The sequence below is a fragment of the Trichosurus vulpecula genome, chromosome 7 (assembly GCF_011100635.1).
Source record: "Trichosurus vulpecula isolate mTriVul1 chromosome 7, mTriVul1.pri, whole genome shotgun sequence".
In the NCBI taxonomy this organism is placed as follows: Eukaryota; Metazoa; Chordata; class Mammalia; order Diprotodontia; family Phalangeridae; genus Trichosurus; species Trichosurus vulpecula.
The window spans coordinates 48373253-48380662 of NC_050579.1; positions in this window are offsets into that span (position 1 = coordinate 48373253).

The following is a 7410-nucleotide window of genomic DNA, read 5'->3' on the forward strand; positions in this document are numbered from 1 at the left end:
GGAACAAGTGATAGAGTGGGGATCAGAGGCCCTAGGTTCAAATTCAGTTCAGCTACTTCCTCTGTTCATTCTGGGCAAATCACTTCTCTCGAGATTCTCATTTTCTTTATCTATCAAAAGAGGGTACTAAACCAAATGATTGCTAAGGGCCTTTCTAGTCCTAAATAGATGGTCCCATACAGTGTTCTATGCCCAAGCCACCCCGTTCACAAATACTTTAATTTGACTGATTGGAATGAGGTGTGTGTGTGTGCACGTGCGCGCGTGCAGCATCCCCTTTCCCCCCCCCCCCCCCCCCCGTTCCTTCTTCCAGCCCAGCCCTCATGGTCACCATCCGGGGAAGAAATTCCTGTGAAGAAGGATCTTGACCAACTGCTCCACACAAGTCAGGAAAGCCAGCCTACCTGAAGCACCAATGTGTGCGTGCACACACACACACACACACACACACACACACACACCACCCTAAGAGAAAGACAAGAAGATTGCATGTGCCAGGTAAGACAAACCACCATCACCACTTTCACCAGCATCTCCCCTCACTCAGATCCTGAAGGGGCAGCCCAGGACCCTTGAACCCGAGTCTCTGGAATAGAAGTGTCCCACAAACCATCATATCTACTTCCAGCCCAACTCCTATAGCCATCATTGATGGGAGAAAACATTATCACCACCAGGAACAAGTGCTGACCAACTGCCAACAACAGGGATTGAGTCCCGGGGTCCCTGGTAGTGGTGTCCCTCATCCTCTAGACCACCATTCCTGCTTCCAGCTCAGCCCTCCCTCACAGCCATCATCTGGGGAGAAGAGGTTGGCCATCCCTAACAGCTGCCAACCAGCTGCCACTCACAGCACAGGCAAACCAGCAAGGTGCCCTAAGGGAGAGGCAGGAGGCTCTCTGTGCCAGGCATGACAAACCACTACTACTACTTTGACCACCATCCCCCCTCATACCCTGATTGAGACAGCTCAGGATCCTGAGCCCAAGAGACCTGGGAACGTTTCCAGCCCAGTGCCCTCAGACATGGTCCTGCCAAGTAGCCCCTGGGGAGATGCAGCCTGGTAACTGCTCCTGCAGGCATCGCTGCCATAGCTGAGAGGAAATAATTCTTGCCACCAAAGTCCTATCAAACTGTTTGACATCAGAAACTGGTATGATTTCATTGGTGGAAGTGACGTGAAGAGGAGACATCACCATCTACTTGACATCACACCCTGAGGACTATGGGACTTTCCACATCTGACTTGCAGCTGAATCCTTTATATGTCTTGTCTCCCCTATTAGAAGGTGAGAAGCTTGAGAGGAAGGATTGTCTTCCTTTTCTATTTGTATATCCAGGAATTGGCACAGTGCTTTGTACACAGTAAGCACTTAATAAATGTTTCATTCATTCATATAGCCAGGGAGTAAATTATGTACGGGAGATGCAAATTCTTTGACCTTCGACCCTTCCCCAATATCAATTTTAACCCATCCGTGACTGCCCATCCTATGGGACTTGCTTTTGTGTCTTCCCAAAAAGGACTGTAATATATAATTTTAATTACAATAAATACTTGTAGGTTTGACGCAATGGATCTTTGACTTCATTGATGTGGATGGACTCCCTTCATTGATGCAGATAGCAACCAATCCATGCCCTCTCACCCCATAGGGACTTACCCAGTGTGCTGGGTGACACCGTCATTTAGTTCTCCTGACATTTTGTGGATACCAGAGGGACAGTCAGGTTGCTGCTGCCTGTGTGTCTCTCTGTACACACACACACACAAACACACACATACATACATACATACATACACAGAGTGTCCCAAAAGTCTTAGTGCAGTTTGAAGCTTTCAGTGCTTAGAACTGCATGAAGATTTTAGGGACACCCTGTGTGTATAAATACATACATATATATGCATATGTACACGTGCATAATATAATCATACATGTGTGATGCATACATATGTTTTTCCCCTGAACTAAGTGAATGATATTTGTATGTTGGATTAAAGTGAGATTGTTAACCCCTTAATGTTGCTTTCCTTGGTAAAGCAGATCAAAAGAACCTGTGCTGGCAGCATTCTTGTTGTTGGTCTTGTGTTGGTTTTTCATCCCCAGAACAGCTGCTAGCGGAATTGTTACAACAGTAGGATATCCATCCAAAAGGAGACATCATTTGATCTGGGTCTTGAAGGAGGAGGAGGTTTTGGATGATCATCAAGGAGACAATGGTACACTAGATGCACACATGCTCAGGTGGAAAAAATGGAATGGGTACAACATGCTCCAGGAACAGGGAGGGCAACTTGGCTGGAGTGGATTATTTATATTTATATTTGGAAATAGTGGAGCCAACACATGGAGGACTTTGAGTGCCAGACTGAGGATTGTGGCCATTTTCTGGCAGGTAGTTAGAGCCCCTAGTGGTTTTACATCAGGGGGGTAATATGAAGAAGGTATTTGGCCCTATTTTAGGAAAGACACTATTAAGCCAAAAAAAATTTGGAAGACATGGGGGAAAGGGGGATGATAACAGTATTCAAGTATTTGATAAATTGTCTCTCCCAAGAAGGATTTGACTTTTTCCTTTTCGTAGGGATTAGACTTGAAATAATGATCAAACCAAATTCAGTGGGTGTAGTTGATTAACCAGATTTCAGTTTGAATTAAGTGAAAACTTCCAAAAAAATATTTACCTGGGGTCACCAAGGCTGAACTTTTAAAAAAATATATTTTGATAGTTGTGTTGTTCATTCATTTCAGTCGTGTCCAATACTCCATGACCCCATTTGGGTTTTGTTTTGGTTTTTTTTTTGCAAAGATACTGGAGTGGTTTGCCATTTCATTCTCCAGCTCTGTATTTCAACATAATTTCTTGCCTTTGTAATTTTATATATTTTATTTTATGCATTTAAAAACATTATTCTGAGAAGGGGTCAGTAGGTTTCATTAGACTGCCAAAGGGGTCTATTACACGCAGAGTCCCTGAAATACAATTATCTGAAAATGAAATGAGTTCTCTTGAGAGGCACAGAGTTACCCTTCCCCATTTGAGTAAAGGCTGGATAACTACTTGTCAGGGATGTATGTCATCGTGGAAATTTTTCTAAACAGAATATGCCTCCATGGCCATTTCAAGACCGTGAGTCTGTAATAGCTTGCCAGGGGAAAAGGCTAAATCAAGTAGAAGGCATGAGATAATGCAGGGGTGTTGATAGTAGGAAAGCAGAAGAAGAAATTGATTTGTTCCGTTTCTAGGCACACTACCCAGAAATTCTGAGTAACAAAATGTTAGGTAAGGATAACAGATGAATGAAGAAAATGTTGAGTAAGTTCATGACACAGGAAAGAGACAAGAGACCCTCTTGAAATTACCAAGAATCTATAGTCCATGGCTTTTGATTCAATTCCACCATGAGAAGAATGATTATTTTCTGATATTAATAACCAATTTTATACCCAAAAAGGCTTCTTTTTTTTCACTTCTTTATGAAGGACAGGGCTGCCTTAATCTTGGGTGGGATCTCACCCAATTGAGAGAGCTTAGTTCTGTTTAAAGGGTCTAATCTAGGTGAATTCTGACCCACTGTTCTACTCAGGTACTACTGGGTGGAGGATAGAACATTTTGTATAGATTGATGGCAGCTAGGTGATCTAGGTGTGGAGATGAATCTCATTGTCCAAGAGCAAAAACTGTGCAAAGGCTGTGTGTATGTGTGTGTGTGTGTGTCTTTGCGTCTCTATCTTTTATTAAATGATTTATTTAAATTATTTATTAAATACCCAGTATGTGCCAAGCACTGTGCTAGGTGTTTGAGTTACTAATACAAAGACTGAAATGATTCCTTCTCATGAGAAGCTTACACTCTAATGGAGAAGATGCTAAGTACATATTATATATACATAGTTCATATATACATACATATATGTACATATAATAAATATGAAGTGAATAGAATCAAAGATAGAATGTAGTAAAATACAACATAATTTGGAGGGGAACGCACTAGCAGCCAGGAGAATCAGAAAAGGTTCGTGCATTAAGTGTGTCTTGAAGAAAGAAATGGACTCTCTAAGGTAGAGATGAGGAAAGAGTTCATTCCAGGCATAAGGGATGGCAATGAGAGATGGCATTTTGTGTATGAAAACAGAGAGAAGTCCAGTTTGACTGGATTGCAGTGTGCATAAGGGGTGATTTGGAAGCATGTTACTGATTAAATTAATGGACCTCTTTAGATAATGCTTGAAGGCATCCACCTAATATAAAATAAGCATTAAACCTACAAATATAACATATCTTAAGAAATCAGATTTATTAGAATCTTGGCACATTGCAAATATAAAGTCCTTTGTATGAGTTTTTTTTAAAAATCATCTACTATCCCAGGAGCAAGGTAGAGAAGGGGTGGCTAGACACTCCCAAGTGTTTTAGTGAAAGCTTAATGTGTGTCATTAGTGAGACAGAAACTTAGAAAGTTAGGCTGCATCTAAAAAGGAAGAGAGACCTGGAAAGGGGAGGTGCTAATTCTACTTTGTCCTGACCTAGTTAGACCTATTAGTAATATTGGGCTCAGTTTATTTATAGATCCATTGAAGAACAAGTTTGATCCTCTATTACAATTACCATAAGCTAATTATCATCCTTACTGCCCAATCAGTGGAGAACCTATGATGCTTGAGTTTGCAGATAAGAAGGTTGAGGCATAAGTAAATTGAGGTTTAAGTCACTTGCCTAATGCCACCTGGTAAATCACTGTTATAAACCGTTCTAAAACATAATTAAGTCATTACTCTATTTGGTCAACAGTGTTGCTCCCATCTTAAGTAAAGGTTAAGGCAGCCAGATGGCACAGTGGATAGAGTGTCAGGCCTGGAATCAGAAAGACCTGAGTTTTAATCTGGCTTCAGATACTTACTAGTTGTGTGGCCCTGGGCAAATCACTTAACCTTTTTTGCCTCATTTTCCTCATTGGTTAAAAAAAGAAAAAAAGCTAGAGAAAGAAATGACTAACCACTCTGCTATCTTTGCCAAGAAAACCCCAAATAGGGTCATGAATAGTCATACACAACTGAAATGACTGAACAACAAAACGTACTATTTTCTGTTCCCTTTACCAGAGGCAAGATAACACTGATCCTTCTCTTCCTCTTTGAAATAAATGTCTTTGAAATAAGCTTCAAGTTTTATTGAAATGTGGCCAGTTTTACAGGGGTAGGGACTTTTATCTTGAAAACTATTCCATCTAAGGAATAGTTTTATAGTATTCTATTCCTATGCCCCAGTTTATTTAGCTTTTAAATATTGCCATCACAATGGATCCATGAAACCATTGTTCCAAACTAAACCACCCCTTCACTTTATTTATTTCATTCAGTTTTTATTATGAACTTTATTTTCAATAAATACAAGCATTTCAAAATACAAAGAAAAGGATTATAAAAGAATCCATGAAATTCTTTCATTCATTCAATTCAATTTGTTTCCAAGAAGTACATTAGATCTTTTCCTTCTTAGCGCCATCTTGTCAACTTCCATTATGCCATGAGAGCCAAGTGGAGGAAAAATCAAATGCATAGGCTGAAACACAAGAGGAGAAAGATGAGGCAGAGGTCCAAGTAACCAGGCTGTGCTGACCACAGGGGCCACAGGAACAGAGACGGAATGACCCTTGCTGACACTTTTAGGAAGGCAAAAACCTTTGGGAAACATCACCCATCCTACACAGGACTCTACCAAAGAATTCTTACCACCATTTGACCCTTCCCTGACAAAAGAACATGCCATCGTTTGATGCAAATTCCACCTTCCTGCCTCTTGACTTTGTGCCATGGGACTTTTGTCATTCCGGACTGATTGTTTCCTTTGTAGCTAAGTGTAGCACACCTGTGTGATAAATCCTCACTACTTTCTTGTTTGGAAAAAAAAGTGTATTAGATTTAACAAGTTAATAAAAAAAATTTCTGTGTCTTTCTGAATTTTTTTCTTCTGTGCATTTAAAAAAAGTTTTATTGATATTCTTGGGGAGGGTATATCTAGCACTACCCATTAACCTGCTCCTTCCCCTAGTGGAAGTTCTACTTTATAGAGTGGACTGCACATATGTGTGTGTATGGAGAGACAGAAAGAGAGAGAGAGAGAGAGAGAGAGAGAGCAGAAAAACAAATCGATACACTGACCATATCTGAAATGCGTATGTCTTTCTGCATCTCTAGTCCATTACCTCTTTAGGAAGAGGTGAGTATGTTTCATTGTAAGTCTTTTGAAGTCATTATCCTTCACTGCTTTGATCAGAGTTCTAAGTTGTCTTTCAAGGTTGTTTTTCTTCATTTGTCTTCCTTTCTCTTTCTTTCCTTCTTTCTCTCTCTTTCATTCTTTCTTCTCTCCCTCTCTCCTTTCCTCCTCCCTTCCTACTTTCCTTCCTTTTTTTCTTTCTTTCTTCTCCTTTTCTATTTCTCCTTCTTTTCCTCTTTCTCCTCCTCCTCATCATCATATCATCTAAATTGCTGTGCTGAATTGTCTCATTTCAACTTTGCATTAGTTCCTACGGGTCTTGCCATGTTTCTCCAGATTTGTAGTATTTAGTATTTCTTATGATGCAATAGTATTCTATCCCTATGCTCTAATTTATTTAGCTACCCTCCAATTGATAGACAACTGTTTTTTACCCAGTCTTTTACTACTATCAAAAATACTACTATAAACAAGCTTGTACAGATAGGTTCTTTCTCTCTGGCCGTGACCTTCTTGAGGAATATGCCAATAGTAGTACTATCACTGTGTCTAAAGGTCTACATAATTTAGTGACTTTTGGCAACCCCTTCATTTTACAGATGAAGAAACTAAGGCCCAGAGTGTTTAAACAGTCTGCCCTAGGTGGCAATCAAAATTAGGACCCAGGTCTTTTGATCATTGGTCACTACACTACACTGCCAGATGAAGGAAGATAGGAAAGAATCAATGAGGCAATAGAAAAGTAGGTAAGTAAAAAAAAAAGGTATATGTGATATCAGTTATTTGTTCAACTGCACAGTCAGTTGGGATTTTTTTCCTAACCCTTGCTTTTGCTCAGCAACAAGTAGATGTGCCTTTGGGTTTTCCCCTAATGCTATCAGTCAGTCACCTACCATTTATTAAGCACCTACTGTGTGCCAGGCACTGTGTTAAGCCCTGGGCATACAAAGAAAGGCAAAAAAGACATGCCCTTCTCTCAAGGAGCTTGTTCTAGTTGCAGATACAATATACAAACAACTATATATACATCCATGTAACATGTATATATACACACATATACATACATGATAAATTGCTCTTATGTTCTATAAGAAGAAATCAGCAGCCCCTAGTGTGTAGCTCCCAGTATGTACCTGCTCCTTAAATCGACTCAAGTTTTCCATGTGCTTAATTTTCTATTGAAGGGCA